The 22,123-nt window shown below is 35.8% G+C and overlaps 1 pseudogene; it reads right to left on the bottom strand.

The window, feature by feature from the left end:
• Positions 1–6,316: 6,316 nt before the first annotated feature.
• On the bottom strand, positions 6,317–7,260 carry LOC110195255 (olfactory receptor 52R1-like; annotated as a pseudogene).
• Positions 7,261–22,123: the final 14,863 nt, after the last annotated feature.

The raw sequence follows: 22,123 nt of genomic DNA, 5'->3' as shown, positions 1-22,123 counted from the left end.
GCACCATGCTAATGGCTCACTGATAAGCAGAATTTTGTAGCTTCTGAATTAATACAGGAAGTGAATTGTGAAGGGAGCACAGGGTAGAGCCAGGTTATTTTACAGGCTCTAGGCTTCTGTACTGAGACATAAATTTTTAGTTTATTTTACTCATTTCTTCTTCCTTTAATTTACCTACGAAAACATTGTGTTCACTTTACATGTTTTTTGTTGGATTGAAAGCACTTCATTTTTTTGAAAAAGCAAGTATTCAGGGAAAGCAGAGATTCCAAGGAAATAGAAAGAGGTTTGGGGCAGCTGCTATAAGCAATGTGACCATTCCTAGGTGTTTCTGGCATTGCTAGTATATTGAGATGAACAACTAATCCAAAGAAGATGAGTATGGAGTGAGCTTCCATTGAAAGTGAAACAGCCTGGAAGACCTGCTACAGAGTCTAAGAACTTTAATACTTCCTTATTCCTGTGGTTATAAATATGGAAGCATCCCCACTGAGAGGAGATGTATTTTGGCAATGCAGAGAACAGAGAACAGAAAGCCAGGCAGAATCACAGAATTTGAGAATTGGAAGAAACCTCAGTGTCCATCCAGTCAAACCACACACCTGAGTAAGAATTGCCACTTATAAGTTCTTAACCAAGAGTCATTCCTTCTTTACTGGAAGAGGCTCAAAATAAAGGGAGAGAAGAGAACATTGCCTCCCGAAGTAGCCCATTCCACTTTCAAATACTATTAGTCTTTAGAGAATTTTTCCTCACATCATGCCTAAATTTATCTCTTCATTACATTCAACCATAATTTTTAATTTTATACTTTCTATGGTCAGGCAGACATGTCTAATCATACATAAAAGTCAGAAGAGACCACAAAATTTATCTGCTATAGCCCACTAATTTTACAAATACAGAAACAGAGGCCCAAAGAGGAGGGGACTGTCCTAAGATCGCTGAGGTAATCCGGGATAGAAATGGGATTTGAATTTGGTTGTTTGGCACAAAACACAGAGTTAAATTAACTATACCATCCTGCCTCACTAGATCATCTTCTGTATCAAGGCTCTTCAAATACCAAAGATAGCTATCATGTCACCTGTCACTGTTCTTTTCTCTCCTCTAAATATTCTCAAGTCCTACCACCCATCCCTGCATATCATAATCTCAAGGGACTTAATACATCTCATTGCCTTTTTCTGAACAGTTTGTATCTTATCAAAGCCCTTCCTAAAACATGACATTCAGAGCTGAACTCAGTGTTTCAGAAGTGTTTTGATCAGGATAGCCATCCAGGAAATAAAATTACTTTCTGAAACATAATAAAATAGTGATCTCAAGTATGTTCATAGTTCTTTAAAGTTTGCAAAGCACTTCACACATGTTGACTCATTCAATCCTTACAACAACCCTCAGAGGCACATGTCATTATGAGTCCCATGTTATAATTGATGAAACTGAGCCTTAGAGAGGTTAAATGAATTTCCCAGAGATATGGTGAAGTATCTAAAGAAGAATATTTTTCAGCTCTTCTGGACTCCAAGTTCATGACTTTATCTGTTGTACCACAAAGTTGCCTTTCCAAAATGTGGTCACTGTCTAAACAAAGACTCATGATTTGTTTATTATTATTGTTGTCATTGTTATTGTGTTTGTGAAGTTGCAAAGTAGTAAAAGGAATGTGGACTACATAAATATATATATATATATATATATATATATATATATACATGTATACATATGTGTGTGTATATATATGTATATGTGTATATATATGTGTGTGTGTGTGTGTGTGTGTGTGTGTGTGTGTGTGTGTGTGTATATATATATATATATATATATAATATATATATATATATATATATATATATATATATATATATATATATATATATATATATACATACACACAGGACCTCTTTGCTGAACTCAGAGGTTAGCTTCAAATATTATTTTCCTATGAATTTGTATGTTTTTGGTGAGGCAGTTGGGGTTAAGTGACTTGCCCAGAGCCACACAGCTAGTGAGTGTTATGTGTCTGAGGCTGGATTTCAACTCAGGTCCTCCTGACTCCAGGGCCAGTTCTCTATTTGAACCACCTAGCTACTCCTGAATTTGTTTTTAATTAAGAATAAAAAGTTGACTTGAATATGGTCATTTTTAGCTGTAAGACAACTAGTGTCCCTCTCTCTCAACTCTCTCTCAACCTCTCATCTTTTCTAGCTAAATGGTCTCTCAGTGACATCATCAGCTCCCATGTCTATACTTATCTTTTTCATGAAGATTTCTCCAACGTCTATAAACTCAACCATAGCCTCTCTCCTGAGCTCCAGGCTAACATCAATAGATGTCTTCTGTACATTTCAAAGAGGATGTCAGGAAGGAACCACAAACATCTCCAAAAGATAACTCATTATCTTTCCCACCAAATGCAATCCTACTCTGAACTTCTTTATTTTTTTTTGGGAAAACCACCATACTTCTAGGTACAGAGAGTCAAATCCTAAGTAATCTTTAACTACTCTCTCTCTCCTTCCAAAATATATTCAATAAGTTACCTATTCTTGTTTATTTTGCTTCCATAACATCTTTCACAGACTCTCCTTTCTCTACTCAGTCATCATTCCACTTCAGGCTCTCATTTCCTCTCTACTGGACTATTATAAGCACATCAATTCTCTCTCTGCCTCAAGTTCCCCCTCCCTTTCCAACCTATCCTCCACTTATCTACCAAAGTTATTTTATTAAAGCACAAGATTATGTTACTTCTACACACAAAAAATATTCAAAAGTGGTTCCTGCTTAAATCTAGGATCAAATATAAATCCAAATGTTGGAGATTTAAAACCCTTTGCAATCTAGCTATAATTTACCTTTTTACCTTATTATACATAACTCCACTGAATGCACTCTTGAGTCCAATGAATATGATCTTTTTGCTACTGCACACATATAACATCCCAGCCTCTATTTTTTGTTCTTTTGTGCAGATTATACTCTATGCCTGTAATGCACTACCTAATTACAGCAAACCCTTTAAAATCCCAAGGTTACTTTGTAAGCTCAGCTCAAATGCAACTTCTACAAGAGGTCTTTCATGATTCCCATGGCTGCTAGTGCCACCTCCAAAAATTAACCGTGCATTTAATTTATGTACATTTATATTTGTACATGTTGTCTTTTTCAATTGAATGTAACCTCATTGCAAGAACCATGTGACATTTGAACTTGTCTCCCCACTGCCTAGCGCATAATAGGTACTTCATAAATGCTTGTTGATTGATTGGTTGATTATGTGTCAGAGGTTAAGGAATCTTTGACTGAGTTGGAATTAACTTGAGAGGTCACCTACTCAATGACTTACACATGAGGAAATTGTGGCTAAGGTTATCCATGCTCACATAAAATATGAAGAAGGAATTCACCCATGGCACACTTCGCAACAATTCTGCAATGAACATTGGCTCTGAATTTCCCTGGAGACTCAGAGCAAAAAGGGGTATACAAAACAGGTATTAGCAGACAATTCTTACAATATACAGAATATATATATATATATATATATATATATATATATATATATATATATATAATATATATATATACAACACACATTTACATATACATACATATATATACATTTACATATACATACATACGTTATTACATATATATATATATATATTATATATATAATAAACTTGAGGCAGCATTTACTGTGAGCCTAATGTGGAAGATGGCTAAGGTTACTGCAGAAGCCCCTATTTGCCACTCATCCATAACTTCTTGGGTCCAAGGAATTCATGGCATTCAAGATAGTCACAATTTTGGTCCTGAGACCCATCTCAAATACTTCATCTTCTAAGAAGACATTCTAACTCCCTCATTAGTAATAACCTCTACTGTTAAAATTCCCTAGAATTTTTCTTCATGCATAATGATATGATCATATAAATTTTAATAGGCAGCTGTGCCGCTATCATATCTCCTTGCAAAATAATTTTTATGAGGGTAAGATCAGTTACTTATCCAAATCATGTATCTACTTGCTGAATCTGCCCTATGCTTGGGAAATAATAGAGTAATTACATTATCAGTATTTGTTGTATTCTATAATTATATTTATGGTACCATACCTAGAAAGGGGTAGCCTGCTGAGGCACTTTAGAGAATCATAGGGTCTCTTATTCAAAAAGAAAGTCAAAGGCCATATGTCCTCTCTTTCCTGAAGAGGACTCTCTTCTATTTAATATGAATCAATAAGTCATGCATCCTCTGCCTGAAGATCTTTAATGGGGAGGAGAGAGTTGGGAGGAACTACTTTCTGAAGCACATTATTCTATGTAGAACTAACTGTTTTGGACAGCTCCAACTCTTAGGATGTGATTGTTGTAAACTACTGGACTTATAACCAACAAAATCCCTTCTGGCAATTTCACAGATTTGGAAACAAAAGCTCACTAATAAATCACTTTGTTCAAAATTTTCATGTTATGAAATGGCAAGACCTAAGGAGATAAAGTGATTTTCCCAAAGTCATACAGGTGGTAAGGGATAGGACTGCTTTTCCCACACTGTTCACTTTGTCTAAATATCAAATAGTACCCTGGAGTTTTTCACAACCTCCATCTATGGGGAGGTATTATGTGGTGGGGAGGAGAAAAGAGTGCACTAATGTAATGCAATCAATAAGAGTTTATTAAAGAATTGTTCTATGCCAGTTGCTCTTCAAAGCTCTGGGATGACAAGTGCAAAAAATTGAACAATACATATTTGTAATGATCTTGCATTCACTACTTATTTTATATTTAAATAAATTTTATATTTTTTTCTGTCAAAGAAAATCTACCTTCCCTCCATTACAACCTTCCTCCATTGAAAAAGAAATGTAAATATAAATCTCTATAACAAATATGTATGATCAATCAGACAAACTTTCACAGCTATCATACTTACATATATACATATATGTATGTAATTTTTATTTATTACTGATATAATATATGTATATGTATTTATTGTATATCTATACACACGTATGTAGATACAGAGAGAGAAAGAGAGAGAGATAGAGAGATGCAGACAGAGAGAGAGAGAAAGAGAGAGGGAGAGAGAGAGAGAGAAAGAGAACACTACAAAACTCTTGGAATGGTGTTTTTGGTTCCCTTCACTTCACTCTGCATCAGTTCATATGTCTTTCTAGGTTACTTTGAAACCTTCCCCTTCATGACGTGTTAGAGCACGAGAGTATTTCATCACACTCATATGTCATACCTTCTGCAATCATTCCCCAATTGATGACCACTCCCTTAGTTTATAATTCTTTGACATGACAGAAAAGAACAGCTACAAAAATTTTGTATATATGGATCTTTCACTTATTTTTTATATCCTTGGTGTATAGAATTAGTTTGTATCATTGAGTCAAAGCCTATTCAGGTTATAATTTTTAAGTATATTTCCAACATTTTACCTTCTTTCACAACAGACTGCTTAAGATATTTCCCCTCATCACAAAAAAAAAAAATACTGAGCCATTCTTCCTTTCAAACATCAGAAGAAAAGAGAGGCAAGCAGTCACAGAACAGCCTCATACCATCACTGAAAAGATCCTCTATTTCATCAGCATGAAGAATTCCTGTCCTGTATCACAAGCTATGCTATACTTTATTAAATAAATATTAAAAAACTAGTTAAGACACACTGAGGTTCAGGGACTTATCCAGGTTCATATAATTAATAAACATGAGAGGTAGAATTTGAATATAGGCCTTTTCAGTCTAACTCCAGTACTACATGAATTGTGTTGTGTTACCATTCAATATTATGATATTAAAATAATGAAAATATCTGTAATTGAGGCTGAATTTAAACACAGAAGGCTTCTTAGATACCAAGTCCTCTACTGATGAGATGCCAAAAGTGCTCTCCTGCTTTGTCTTATTTATCTGAAAGTTAATCTGGTACAATTTCATTTAAATGCAAATTTCTCTTAGTAACAGTTCAAATTAATAATGTCTTCATTCACACATTCTTCATTAGAATATAAGATTTATACAAAAAGATAAAAGTTGTATCATGTTTTAGAAAAGAGATTAATCAAATTTCCCAGGTTCAGAAAAATGATCTTGTTTTCTCCTCAGTGAGGAGATGTGATGTCAAATCTGGAGCATTATTTCCCCAGTCTGATCCAAGGATGTTCCCTCACCTAAGGTTCAGTGATGAAGAACATGGTTCTGGGAGCTATGTTGGATGGCTTTCATCCAGGTAATTTTCATGACCTCATCTGGGCCACTTCAAAAGCACAGAGATGGATTAGTCTTATGTCTCAGGGAACTTTGTGGCAAAAGATATTTACTACTCTGTCCCGAATCTGTTTAGTTTTCACCCCATAGATGATGGGATTCAGCATTGGGGGAACCAGAAGGTAGAGGTTAGCCAACATTACATGGACTGCTTGGGGCACATGATGGCCAAAACGATGGGAAAGAAAAGTGAAGAGGGCAGGTATATAAAAAGCCAGGATAACACAGATATGTGAAGCACATGTGCTAAACGCTTTGAGCTGAGCATCCCCTGAGGGCAGACGTAATACAGCCTGCAAAATCATGATATAGGACACAGCAATGATTATGATATCAAAACCAATCACAGAGAAGGCCGCAAAAAGCCCATACCCACGGTTTGTTCTGGTGTCTGCACATATAAGCTTCAGTACAGCCATATGCTCACAGTATGACTGGGGATGATTCTGTTAGAGCAAAAGGGCTTCCAGGTGACCATAAAACAGAAGGGGCTCACCCACAACACACCTCTTACCATCACTGCCACACCTAGTTTCGCCACCACTGAGGTAGATAAAATAATTGAATGGCGTAGTGGAAAGCAGATGGCCACGTAACGATCCAGGGCCATTGCCATGAGAATCCCTGACTCCACAGAAGAGAATGTATGAATGAAGAAAACCTGAGTGAGGCAGGCATGATACTCAATCTCACATGAACCAAACCAGAAGATTCCCAGCATCTTGGGAAGGGTAGAAGAGGACAGAACTAAGTCAGTAAAAGCTAGCATGGTGAGGAAGAGATACATGGGCTCATGGAGGGTGTGGTCAGTACATATTACATGAAGAATGGTGGTGTTCCCCACCAAGGCCATAGCATACATGGCACAAAATGGGAATGCAATCCAGAACTGGGCTTTTTCCAACCCTGGGATTCCAAGCAGGATGAAAAAAGGAGGGTGGAAAGAGTAGTTCCCAGATGTTGACATGATGGAATCCTTTCTACATGCCATGCTTGGCAAAGGAACTCTCTCTCCCTGCAAAAAAGAAATTCTAATCAAATAAACTTTAAAAAACACGTACATTTATTATACTTTAAGATGATAAAATTGTGTGAAAACATGAACAAATTGAAGACATGCAAAGAGAATAGAGTAATAAGAAAACTGTGTGCTCTGGAGAGGAAATTTACCTATTTTAATAGAAAAAAAATTCCTTAATAAAAGAATTTTAATATGTATAGAAAATAAAAAAAGAAATTCTACCCATTGATCATGTAACTATGACTAAACAATGCACATTACTTAGTAGAAACTTAGCCACTAATGAATTTTTTGGTTCAGTTATTTCATCTTGAAAGACAAAGATACAAGCACAAACATATAAAAAATTGTCATCAAATGTCACTATAAAGTTCCACCATTCTCTTTTCTAGACCCAACTCTTTCCATAACATTTTTATCAAAGGTTTTATCTTTCTTGCCTTTGATAGAAAAAAATCAATTGTGTTCCTTTGGTTCCTCTGCATTGTTTCTATAACTTTTGTTTAAAAACAAAACAAAACAAAACAGAGGTGAGAAATAGACCCATTGTTCTAATAAATATTGGTGAGTTAGCTGAGGAGCCCATGCAGAGTAGAAAATAGAGAGGAAATAGTACAGTACAAAAGGTATCTCTTTGCTCTGCTAGGCTTGTCCTTTTACCTCCGTATTTGTTGACTTTTTTCTTACCAGTTCTCATAAGTGCATGCTCTTCTTCCAAAATATGACTCAAGGGTTCTTTCTCTTCTAGAAACAGATCATGTCTTCCTCAAGCACTTTTTGTCCTCTACAGTCACAGATTTTTACAATTCAAAAGGAAATTCAGTGGCCATCTTCTCCAATATATACCTGAAAAACAATCCCCACTACAATATATCCAACAACTGGTCATCTACCCTGTCTCCAAACATCTCCAAAAAGGGGGAACACACACCCTCCCAGGAAGCCCATTCCATTTTTTTTAATATATCAGTTGTAAGGAAGTAATTTTCCCTCTGATATCAATACTAAATTCCTTCTTTGAAATTAGAATGAAATAGGTACATAGAATACTGATATATTCAAGTGTAGTGGCAAATTTCAGAAGTACAAAAGAATAACAAAAAGACAATGAGAGCATAAAGAAAAATAATTTTTAAAACTTGACTCAAGAATCTAGAAAGATTGGGATTTAGAGTTTATTTACTACTAGGGAAAATAGGACAATACAAGTCTGTATAACATAGTATTTTTGACTCAGTCAATAAAAACTACTTAAATTTTTGCAGAGTATCCTCCCTGTAAAAATCCAAGAACCTGTGTCTTTTAATACCACAGAATGTTAGACTTAAAAAACCTTAATATTATCTAATCAGAGTTGCCTGCCTCCCAATGTTTCAGAAGAAGAATTTCATCCACAGAGAGGTTGGATGATTTGCCAAGGCCATCCACGTAGGTTTTACCAAAATGAAAGAAAAGCATGAGTAACTGATAATTTGACTTGTCAGGTATTCTTGACTTATGTGACACCTGCAGGATCTTGGAGGCCCAACAATCTCAGCATGCTAAGTAGATCTGCTCATCTTGTTTCCAGTAGCCTGAACTCTGAGGACAAATAAGCTACTGCTCAGTCTGAACAACAATGAACTTTGACCACTGCCAGATCCATCAGTTCTTGGATTATAGAGGGCCATTGAGAGGTCATTCTGTTGATTCCTACTCTGAAGTCATGCTGCCTCTCTCCCTAGCTCAAGTAGATGGGGATCTCTCCTGTCATTCCTTACAGGCAGTGTGGTGGGAGAGAAACTATTGCCTTTAGAGGCAGATGAATCATGACTTTCAGTCTTCATTCCACCACTTAAAAGCTGAGTGACTTTGGGCAGGTCACTTACAATGTCTTATATATAGTGGGTGCCGAATAGCTGCTTAAATGATCAGCTGTGATTTATGTTATCTAGAAAATGTACATGATCAAATGTAAATCACATATTTCATGGGATTGTTGAAAGGAAAGTGGTTTGACAATTTTACAATATTCTTGACCCAGTCAGAATGGAGAGATTGGGAATAAGAAGAGGAAGGAAGATGAGATATTTATCATGGAGTAAATCTTTTAGAAAAAAAAAAGAGTGAATATAAGGTATTTACTAAGTATTTAATAAATCTTTGTTGACCAACTGGCTATGACTGACATACTGGTAATCAAATCATAACCCATTCTTCTGCTTAGATTTTTTTCAAAGACTTTCCTCCTTTTCTAGTAGCAAGTCCCAGAATATGGGGCAAATCTCTCTGTTTCTTCACTCTGCAGTCTGCTTTCACAGCTAGGGCTATCCCTGCTGTCCTCATGGAGCTGGGCCTGACACTTACCAGGCTGCTGCATGAGTGAGAAGCCATCTTGTCTTCACTCCACCCCAAATCAGAAAAGAGATAAAAGTTGCTCCCAATACTGGGGATTTTATTCTGAGGCAAGAGGGAGAACCTGCTTCTTTTTCCCCTATGGCTTGTAATGAGCAAACCTCTGGGGAGGAGTTAAGGTATTAAATCATTGCATAGGAGGGAGGAAATCTAAGTGTTTTTCAAGCTGAAATTCAGTGGAGAATTGCCTTCTACATTTTCTTTGTTTCTTGGGTCAGGACGTCTCCTGTGTTTTATTGTAAGGAAGGGACACTGGTTGTACTAATGAGCAAAGTGATGAGGCCAAGTGGTGTTGGTTCCTAATTGATAAATGAATGGAAAGGCCTAGGGCTATATGTAGAGATGACCTGTAAGGAATAAAAGAGAAATGAATCAAGGAATAGAGGCAGGAAGCACCAGTTCTATGGGGTCCTAGCTCCAGGAGAGACCTATTCCTTGGAGAACTTGAAGGCGCTCAGCTCCAGAAAGATATTTATAATAAATGTTCTCTCTCTCATTCTCCTTCTCTCTCTCTCTCTCTCTCTCTCTCTCTCTCTCTCTCTCTCTCTCTCTCTCTCTCTGTCCAGGTGACTCAGGAAAAATCAGCTTGTACAAGGGGGAGATAGAGAGGAGGAACCAAGTAAGATAAGACAAAAGACTCACAAATCTGAGAGGGAATGCTTTCTTTTGTAACAATATGGAGCTCTAGGGAATAGACAGAAGCATCTAGCCTTGAGGCTTTCCTCAACTAAACACAGTTAAGTGTCTCCTATCTCTGAGGTACTTCCTGAGGAGATGTGTTCAATATTAATTTTTTCATGTGGGATAAGAGTTTTTTTAAGACTCCATTTGTTCCATCACCCAAGTTAAATGAAAGCCACTTTTAGGACAGGCACTATCTGGATAGTAGGTATTTGATAAATAGATGCTTTTTGTAGGGAGGATTTATACCAGGAAAGCATGAATTGTTCAATATTAGGAAAACTCTAAGCCTACATTGACCATATGAACAACAACAACAAAATCCTATTTGATAAATTTGATAAGTTCAATAAATGCAAAAATTTTTTTTTCTTTTACAAAATACTATTTAAGACACTAGAAAACATAGGAAAAATGGAGCTTTTTGTAAAATGATGAGTAATTTCTATCTAAAACCAATAGCAAGCATTATTTGCAAAGGGTATAAACTAGAAACCTTCCTAATAAGATTAAGGATTAACAAAAGCTATCATTTGTCACTAGTACTGTTCAATATTGCACTGGAAATGCTAGCTATAGAAATAACACCCAAAAAAGAAATTGAGGGAATATGAAAAGGTAATGAATAAATAAAACTATCACTCTTTGCAGACCATATAAGAATATATTTAGAGAATAAGAGAATATTTTTTTAAAAACAAAAATAGTTAAAAGAATAACTTCAGAAAAGTCACAGGGTACAAAATTAAACCATATAGATCATCAACATTTCTGTATACTCCCAGTAAAGCTCAGCAGAAACAGGAAAAAATGCCATTTAAAATAACCTCAGGCAAAATTAAATATTTGGGAGTCTATTTGCCAACACAAATCTATAAACTACATAAAAAACAATTGCAAAATTATCTTCATGTAGATAGACAAAATAAAAAAAAGACTGGAGAAATATTAATTGCTCATGGATAGGCCAAACCAATACAATAAAAATTACAATTTTACCTAAATTAACTTGCTTATTCAGTACAATACCACCACCCAGAACTGTGACCCAGATCCAAAGGCAGGCAAAGCAAGAGATTGGTGCCTCAGCACTGGCAAAGAGATCCCTGCAATCCCTCTCTGATTAGCCACTGAATTCCCCCTCAGTCTGTGGGCCAGAAGCTCGGGGAGCAGCTGCCCCCCCCAGGGCTACGCTCTTGGGGAATGGAACTGAAACCCCACCTTCCTTTCTCAGCACTGACAGAAATAGACTTTTCCCACTAACCTTCTAAATTGCCTTTGGCATTCGTGGATTGAGGAGTCTGGAAACCTCCACAGCTGCCCATGATTCAGTCCTCTGAAGCCTGCTCCAGGTTTGCTGTGGTGTGTGTGCCCATGCAGCCCTGCATTGCGCTCCCAGCCCAGGGCGATACACCTTTCTGATCAATCATCCAGGTTGCCTTGGGCTGGAAATTTGTTTCACTCTGTCTTTTTGTGGGTTCAGCTGCTTTAGAATTTGTTTAGAGCAATTTTTTATGAGTATTTGGAGGGGTTTGGAGGAGAGCTTAAGCAAATCACTGCTTTCACTCCGCCATCTTGGCTCTGCCCCCCGTTTAGAACAATTTTTAAATTTATTTGGAAGGGTTTGGGGGAGAGCTCAGATGAGTTGCTGCCTTTACTCTGCCATCTTCTATTCATTTCCGGTCCTCTCATCAGTAATGCTTGAAAGTCCTCTATTTCACTGAATATCCATTTTCCCCCTGGAAGCGAACACTCAGTTTTTCTGTGTAGGTGATTCTTGATTGTAATTCTAACTTCTTTGCCCTCAAGAATATCATATTCTACAGCTTCTGATACTTTAATGTAGAAGCTGCTGAATCTTGTGTTATCCTGACTGTGGCTCCACAATACTTGAATTGTTTCTTTCTGACTGCTTGCAATATTTTGTACTTAACTTGGAAGCTCTGGAATTGGGCTGTAATATTCCTGGTAGTTTTCTTTTGGGAATCTCTTTTGGTAGGTAAGTGGTAGATTCTTTCTATTTCATTTTACCTCTTGTTCTATAATATCAGGGCAGTTTTCCTTAATAATGTATTGAAAGATGATGTCCAGGCTTTTTTTTTTTTTGATCATGGCTTTTAGAAAGTCTAATAGATTTTAAATTATCTCTGTCTCTCTCTGTCTCTCTCTGTTGTTTATTAATGAAATATTTCACATTGTCTTTTCCCCCTATTCTTTTGGGGGTTTTTTATTGCTTCTTGATTTCTCATAGACTCATTAGATTCCACTTGCCCAATTCTAATTTTTAAGGAAATATTTTCTTCAGTGAGGTTTTGTACCTCCTTTTCCATTTAGCCAATTCTATTTTTAGAGAAGTTCTTTCTTCAGTGAAATTTTATACCTCCTTTACCATTTGGCCTATTATGTTTTTTAAAATGTTATTTTCTTCAGTAATTTTTTGTGCCTCCTTTACCAAGCAGTTCACTTTTTTTTTCAGGATTTTCTTGTATCGCTCTTATTTCTCTTCCCAATTTTTTTCTACTTGATTTTTAAAAAGTCCTTTTGAGTTCTTCCATTGCCTGTGACCAATTTGCATTTTTCTTTGAGCCTTTAGAAGTAGGAGTTTTGGCTATGCTGTCTTCTTCTGAGTGTGGGTTTTGATCTTCCTTGTTACCATAGTAACTTTCTATAGTCAGAATTATTTTCTGTTGTTTTCTCACTTATCTAGCCTATATTGACTTTTAATTCTTTGCTAAAGTGGGGCTTTGCTTCCAGGTTAGAGCATGCACTTCTAAAGACCTATAAGTTTTTAGTTCTTCTAAGGTGGTATGATCTAAGGAGAGATGTGATTACTGATTTCCTGGTCTGTACTCTGGTCTGTGAGTGACCACAAGCACTCTATTCTGCTCTGGAAATGGATAACAAGGATGGCAATTTAGATCCAAGTATGGGCAAAGCAACAGAGTCCTGCACCCAATTCCAGCAAAGAGACCCCTGTAATCTCCTTCTGACCAGTTCTGTTTGATTCCTTTACTGTCTGTGGGCTGAGAGCTCAGGAAGCAGCCACTGCCACTGCTGATTTAATCACTTCTTAGGCCTACTCCTGGTTTGCCAGTGCCTAGTCTTTGCTGATATGGTCTACACTGGACTGTATTCCACTCTCACCTGAGTGTGACAGACCTTTCCTGTCATTTTAGTGCCATGTTTTATAACACGACAACATAGAACCTCCACAACTTGCATCTATTCTCTTCAAATCCTCTTGTGTTTCATCACTGCTCAACAGAATTTTCATCTTTAAGTATAAGAAGGAAGTGGGGTTTCAGGAGGTCATGAAATGAGAAGCAAAGTGAATCAGGCTTTCAGAAAAGGTTTGGAGCTTTTGCATTTAACCATGTAAGCTTTTGCCTTCTTTTGCTCCTCATCTTTTTACATTAATTTACATTATGTAATCTCAACTTGATCCTCACTGTTCAATGCCAATCTTATATCAAGTACAGTTTTATTTCCTTGTAATTTCCTTCAGGTATTTCTAGTTTATGCTCCCTGGGGCAAAACAAAAAATTCACATCCCTATTCCACATCAAAGCCCTTCAAATACTGAAGAGAGCTGTTATGATCCCCCAAAATCTTTCCCAGGGTAAACAGCTTCAGCTACTTTAACTAGTCTTCAAATAGCATAAAATCAAGCGTCTTTGTTATCTTAATTGCTTTTACCCAATCTTTAGGACATTCCCTGACATATAATAAAAAAAAAATGTTTGTTGATTTGATTCTGGATGCTTCATAGCTTATCAGTGTCTTCTCACATTTTAGTACCAAAACAGAGTCTACTATTCTCCATGTGTTCCTTCCAGTGTTGTCATCTCTGCAGCTAAAATGCTTTTTATATAGTTTTTTAGATGTTATACATCTATCACAAAGATCATACATTATGACTAGGTGGGATTCATACCAGGAATGCAGAATTTGTTCAATATTCAGAAAACTCTAAGCCTAAATTGACCATATCAATAAGGAAAGCAACAAAAATTGTATGATTATCTGAATAAAAGCAGAAAAAGCTTTTTGATAAAATACGACACTCATTCCTATTTAAAGTTCTCGAAAGCATAGTAATAAATGTAGGTTTCCTTGAAATGATAAGTAATATCTAACTGAAACAAAAAGTAAGCATTATTTGCAAAGAGCACAAATTAGAAGCTTCCCCATAAGATGAGGAGTGAAGCAAGACTATGTATTCCCACCACTATTATTCAACATCGTACTAGAAATGCTAATTATAGCCATAAGACACAAAAAAGAAAGTGAAAGAATAGAAATAGGCAATGAGTAAAGAAAACTATCACTCTTGCAGATAATATAATAGTATATTTAGAGAACCTGATGGGAGCCTATTTGGAACAACAAATTTAGCAAAATCACAGAATTCAAAATAAATCCGTAGAAACCGTCAATGGCTAACTATGATCAGGATTAGATAGAAAGAGAAATTCCATTTAAAATAACTGCAGGCAATATTAACTATTTGGGAGTCTACCTGCCAAGACAAACCTAGTGAATATATGAACACAACTGCAAAATGTGTTTCACATAGAGAAAGACAGATCTAAACAAATGGAAAAATAATAATTGAGTAGGCCAAGCCAATGTAATAAAAATGACAATTCTACCTAAATTTGCTTACTTATTCAGTGCCATACCAATCCAATTACCAAAGAATTATCTTATAAAGTTTGAAAAACAACAAAATTCATCTGGAAGAACAAAATGTCAAGGATGTCAAATGAATGAAGGAAAAAAAATATGTGCAGGAAGGTGATCTGCCTGCACCAGATTTCAAATTATATTACAAAGCTGAAATCATCATAAAAAATCTGGTACTGGCTAAGAAACAGAGTATTGGATAAGTATAATAGTTAGAGTATACAATATACAGTAGTAAAAGACCATAGTAATCTAACGTATGATAAATCTAAATATCCTAGCCTTGGATCCAAGAAGTCTGTATTTGACAAAATTTTCTGGGGAAACTGGAAAGTTATTAGGCAGAAACTAGACAAGGACCAATATGTAAACATCATATACCAAGATAAGGTCAAAATGGGTATATAATTTAGACAAGAAGGGTGATAGCATAAGCAAATTAAGTGAGTGGGAAAAATTTTACTGCTAACTTTAAGGATATGGGGAGAATTTATGACCAAACAAGAGAGAGGATCATGGAAATTAAAATATATAATTTGGATTATTTTAAATTTAAAATGTTTTGCACAATAAAATCAATACAGCTAAAATTAGAAGGAAATCAGGAGATGGGGGAAATTTTAGAGCAAGTAGCTCTGATAAAGGCTTAATTTCTCAAATATAAATGGAACTGAGTCAAATCTATTTTTGAAAAAGCCATTTCCTTATGGATAAATGGTCCAAGGATATGAACAGGCAGTTTTTAGAAGAAATCAAAACTATCAATAGTCACATGAAAGAATGCATTAAATAAGCATTGACTAGACAAATGTAAATTAAAACAACTCTGAGCTACTATCTGACATGTGTCAATTTTGCAAACGTGACAGAAAAAGTAAATGATACATGCTAAAGGTATGTGGAAAATATGGGACACGAATGCACTGTTGTTGGCATTGTGAACTGGTCCAACCATTCTGGAGAACATTTTAAAACTATACCCAAAAGATTATAAAATCTTGCGTAACTTCAAAATACCGCTACCAGATCTGTATCCTAAAGAGATTAGAGATGAAGGAAAAGAAGGAGCTATACATGCAATAATATGTATAATGGCTTCTTTTGTGTTGGCAAAAAAAATGAAAATTGACAGAATGCTTTCCATTGGGAATGTATGAAAAAGTTGTGTTATATGATTGTGATTGAATACTAGTGTGCTGTAAGAAATGATGAAGGTGATGATTTCAGAAATAGGAAGGCTTATATGAGCAGAGGCAAAGTCAAATGAGCAGAACTAGGAGAGATATATACACAATAATAGCAATATTACAATCCAAATCAACTGTGAAAGGCTTTGCTATTCTGATCAATAAAGTTATCCATGACGATTCTAAAGGATTTGTGATAAAAAAAAATGCTATCCACTGCTAGAAAGCTGATGAACTCTGTATGGCAAAATGAAGTCAAATTTTCTCACTTTCCTTATTCTTCCTTTTTTTGCAAATGGCTCATATTGAAATATGTTTTACATGATTCATATGTATAACTGATATATTATTTGCTTTCTCAATAGGTGGGAGCAAAAGTATTTGGAACTCAAAATAATAAATGAAGATTTAAAATAAATAATATTTGGTTTACAATGTTATATACAAAAATGTTAATGACCAAATAAGGCCCCAAACGTCATTTATTATTCATTCATTTATTATGTATCTATTTATTTATTGGATCATTTAGATGGATTGTGGGGTTGGGACATGTGAGAGGGAAAGGGAATTGATTATACATGAAAATGGCATGATTCTATACATGTTGTTTTGCTAGAAGCCCATTTTCCTATTTTTCTTTTCATTCAAAATTAGAAGGGGCTCCAATGCCTTAGACAGTTATGTTTATTTTCATTATTGGCAACTTTCACTGAGAGACAAATAGAAACTTTCTGCCTGAAAAGATCCCTAGAGATGATGTAACCCAAACTCATGCGTTATTATGTGTTGCTACTGAAGGCCCAGTGTTTCAGCTGTTTGTGGATAAGACCTAAAGAGCAAAAGAAAACAAAATACTATATAGTCAAGTACAATATCTTTGGTGTCTCCCTTTATCTTACCACAATCTCCCATCAACATTCTTCCTTGAAATATTCAGAAACTGAGAACTTGGCAAAGAAGTAACCCAAGTACAAGAAGAAGTTGATGCAATTCTGTTTTATTTCCTTTTTCATACAATGTAACACTGGATATATAATTGAGATGCCAATCTTGAAATCAATAAGACTTTTCCCATATTATCAAGAGTTGTTGCCACTTGCCAAGGATGTAAGAGATATACAAAAATAATTAGAAGGAAAAGAAAAATGGAGTAAATTTTGTATTATGTTACACAGAATCAAAAGAAATTCAAAGATTAAGGAGACTCAGGGAAACAAGGGTGAATACCATATAGGCCTTGGTGGACAATCCTCTTTTATAATCTTTAAATCAATATCCACACTCACTCTAATCTTGGAAATTTCCAATGCTTGTGCAATAACTCTTTATATTTAGGACCTCAGAACACAGGAGAAAGTAGCAGTTTGGGTTTTGAGATGTAAACATACTTCCAATACTTCATTTTGTGGAAGAATTTTTCATCTTTCTAGTCTGTGGTCTTCCCCACTAGATTTCACATAACAATTTATTTTGTAAATTTCAAGTGCACTGATACATTTGTATTAAAGCATCTGTGTTGCTGTCTCATCTCCTTACAAGATTGTATGCTCTTTGAGTGCTGAAATTCATCATTATCCAAATTTTATATCTCTCTATTACTTAGGACACTTATCTATATATTTCTTGTTGTTCAGTTGTGTTACTCCATTTGAGGTTTTTCTTGGCAAAGAAACTAGAGTGGTTTATATTTCCTTCTCAAGTTCATTTTACAGTTGAGGAAAGTGAGGTAAACCAGGGTAAGTGACTTTACCAGGATTGCACAGCTAGTTTCTGAAGCTATATTTGAACTCAGGTTTTCCTGACTCCAGGCTAGATGCTCTATCTACTGCACCACCTAGCTATCCATATCCATATTTAGCAGATGTTTAATAAATATTTGTTGCATTGTATTTTTGTAGTGTTGGTATCTCATGGAAATGTCAGCAGCCTGCTGAGGTATTTCATGGAGTCATAGAATTGCAGATTTAGAAAGGACCTCAGAGGACAAGTAGTCTAATTTATATCTTAAGAGAAATTCACTCTATGAAATACTCTACAATTATTCATTTACCTCTTTTTGAATGTCCCCTAGGGAAGGAGAACACATTTTCTTGAAACCAGCCATTTCATATCTGGATAGGTCAAATTCACAATATAATTCTGAAGGACAGGGATAGACATAAAGGAGGGGGTCAGTGTTATGATATCAATGTATTAATCAAGGTATTACTCCTAAGTCTTTACTGCGTAACTTTAGCTGGAGACATAGAGGGCTCTTTTTGCCACTTTATTGATTTGCTGCTTTTAAGGAAAGATGACTTACACCATAACTTAGACAACTGAGATAGAGATAGAATTTTTTTTACAAAAATAAATAATTCAAATAACAAATGTTGAAGGAGATATATATATATATGTATATATATATGTATATATATATACATATGTGTATATATGTATATATACGTTTATTATATGTATATATATATGTACATATATACATGTACATATATTTAAAATTCTCATATTTAACAATTTAAAAACAAATGGATACTTTGTAAACCTTTGAAGTTCAGCCTAAGAAAGACAAACAAAATTAGGTTGTACCTGTATCTGTGTTTATTTCTCTCAAACAAACAGCATGCCTATGTCCACACATGGGAGCTGCAATTTGGAATTGGGCTCCCTTTGGGGTTAGGGTGCACAATTCATATGTGCACAATTTGTATGCCCTTCCAATAGGGGAGGATGTTACTCCATCATTATTTCACCCCTTGAAGGAAAAAATAACACCCCCAGCTATACCATACCTTTCCCAGGCTTGGGTCATCTATACAAAAGAATCAGTCTCCACCCAAGCTTGAGCAGAACACAATGGGCTTCCTTACTTTAGATTAAATTACTGGCATACTTAAGTGGGGATTGACCAAGATAAGGTAAATTTGTCAGTCTCATTAAGCTTGAGTGTGTGTGGAGGGGGAAGGGGGTGACCAGCACAAGGTAAGTCAATGAAATATAACAGTGACATCCTCTGAACTTAACTTAAACTGAACTTGAAGTCAGGACTTTGGGAAAAGGATGTGGGAGGGAGGAAGCTCTATATCTCCAAGGATTTATCCATACACACACATATACACACACACACACACACACACACACACACACACACACACACACACACATATTATACATATTATATATATACATACATATATGTGTGTGTGTATATACATATATATATATATATATATATATATATATTATATATATATATATATACATATATATACATATATATATATATATAATCAAGGGACCTAATGTTTTGGAAACTCATGGACTTGGATTTAAATGGTAATTTACATATCAGGCTGAATGTTTACAACTATCTACTTCAAAATAAGGGTGTTTCCAAATAAACCTATATCTATTTATTCAGTTACTCACCATGTTTGATGGGGGGTGGGGAGGGATTTGGATCCTTAAAAGGAAAAACCTCTGAATTTTCCCGCAAATTTCAGGAACCCAGCCCCTGAACCCATATCCCTGGCATTCACCTGAGTCACCTGGTCCATCCCAGTAAATATTCCTTTTCTGTCTTTTCCTTGTGGCCTTCATTGTCTGCACCTGAACCACCCCAGGCTACTTGCCACTCCTTCATTCCTTCCAGATCTTCCCACAGTCTTTCTGTATAAAAGTACCAACTTTGTCCTCATCAAATATGTGGATTCTTAAAATCTGTCCACTTGTACTGTCATCACAAATAATGCCTAATCTCTAGGAGTCTTGGCTGCTTCTAGTAGTGTTCAATAAACTCACTACTTTGACTGAAAGAAGGCTTGAGAGGTCAAATTCTTTCAAGGCAGACTCATGCACTGTACCCTTGTATTTGAGGGTTCCCAGCACCCCTAAACCATAACATATTGACAGGACTGAAATATACATACACACAATGTGGAAAAAAATGAATAATAAAGCCACAACAACAGCAAAAACAATAAAAATTGTATCCCTCTTCTTAACAGTTTGGATCAGTGAGATCCTGCAAAAGACTCAGGCTTAGTTTACCTGCATCTAAGAGGGTTGGTGCCTGTAGTATATAGTCAGCCTTCTCTTCCCTTGCTTAAAAGTTACTCCTGTTTATACCTGCTATTTGCTAATTTATTACTTATTCAATAGCTCACTCTTAGCTCCCAAATGCAGTTGTCTACATGCCGGGCTACCATGCCTCTTTCTGCTTTTGGTTCAAAAAACCTGTTAGAGATTTCTATTGCTCAGTCATCTAATGGTTGTACTCTCTCTATTCTCTCAGATACAATCAGTCTGTGATGTGGAAATAGACATATCTTCTGGGAAACTGAAGTTTGTTTTTCCTTTATACTCCTAAAGGAATATTTGTATTCTGAGTTAGTCATTTTGTTCAATGTAGTACTTTCAACATTTCTGTCATTCCTGTTATAATTACTAATGCTCTGTTGTTTTAAATACAGCTTAATTTAAACTTGTTCTGATTCCTAGATTTCTATTAATTTGGTACCTTCTAATCAACTCTGAATGTGGTTCTTGAAGCTGTTGAGCAACCCTAAAACTCCAGATGTGGTGAATAAAATGCAAAACAAGCAAAGTGAAGCACTTTTCCCCCCCAGGCAAGATAACAGTTTATTAACAGTGATGTGTATGGCTATTAACTAGGTGGGTCAGACTGGCCTTCTCTATAGGTCATTGACCCAAAAAAAGATGGGAAAAGCTCCCTTTGTTGAGATGCAGGAAAGGAATTCTGAATAGTTGAGGAATGTCACAATTGGCAGATGGGAAAGGTGAGTTGGCCTTCAGGTATGGATAACTGGGTCCTTCTGACAATTAAGGAATGTTTATTGCTTTATGGGCTCCAACTGCCTCTACTAATCTTGGATAAGAAATCAGTAACCCCAGACAGGATTGTCTGGTTAGTTGTCCCCTTAGGGAAGATTAAGACACCTTTTTTTAGTTTTATGAGGAGGGACAAAGGCAGAAGAATTGTCTTTTGGAGAGGGTCTCAGTCTAAAGTGCTTTCTGTTTATAAGTAAACAAAACTAGCATCCCAGGTTAAAAGGGTTATCAAGTAAATGTATGTCCCAGGGGCTAGAAGCATGAGCTATAGCACCACTACCTTTCTTAAACCACTTCAGACTAGGACAGACTGCATATTTTGAGTAAGGTAAGTTCAGGCAGATACAGACAATTCTAAAAATTAATGCTGCATAAAGATTAATTACATCAAAAAATACAATAGAAATCAAAAGTATTATTAACTTTTGTCTCTCACATGGGCCAGCAAAAACCCTTCTTAAAAGCTTCAGAGCTTCAGAGCTAAGAGACCCTAGCTGTAACATAATCCAGCTCCCTCGTTTTACAAATGAGGAAATCAAAGACAGAAGTTTTATAGTGACATTTCCAAATTCACAAGGTGATAGTGGAAAGATACAAACATGTAGTAGGTCTTCTTCCTCCAAATCCTATGTTCATTCAATGATTAACAACTGCCTGCATTCTTTTTACTTTTCTGTATGCTAAATCCCAAAGAGTCCCAGAGTATCTCCTAGCTGCCATCTATGAAATATGTGTATGTGGAGGGTATTGAGGAGAATTAATTTAATTCAAAGGATTGCAAATGACTTCTTTCACAGCAGACTGCTGAAGTTAATCTTCACAGATTTCAAAGCTCTACAGTTTTCTTTCAATCAACAGAAGCACAGAGAGAAAACAGTCACATAACTACATCATGCCATTACTCAAATTACTCCATCCATTTGGAGAACTTCCTTGGATCACATACTATCTGTTACTTTAGCACACACATCATAAGAGGTTGTTTGAGGTACATAAAGGCTAAGTGATGT

Source organism: Phascolarctos cinereus, unplaced genomic scaffold (genome assembly GCF_003287225.1).
Source record: "Phascolarctos cinereus isolate Bilbo 61053 unplaced genomic scaffold, phaCin_HiC Scaffold_726;HRSCAF=1367, whole genome shotgun sequence".
NCBI lineage: Eukaryota > Metazoa > Chordata > Mammalia > Diprotodontia > Phascolarctidae > Phascolarctos > Phascolarctos cinereus.
The sequence above is the reverse complement of the archived record's forward strand: the minus strand, read 5'-3'. Positions and strand labels throughout refer to the sequence as shown.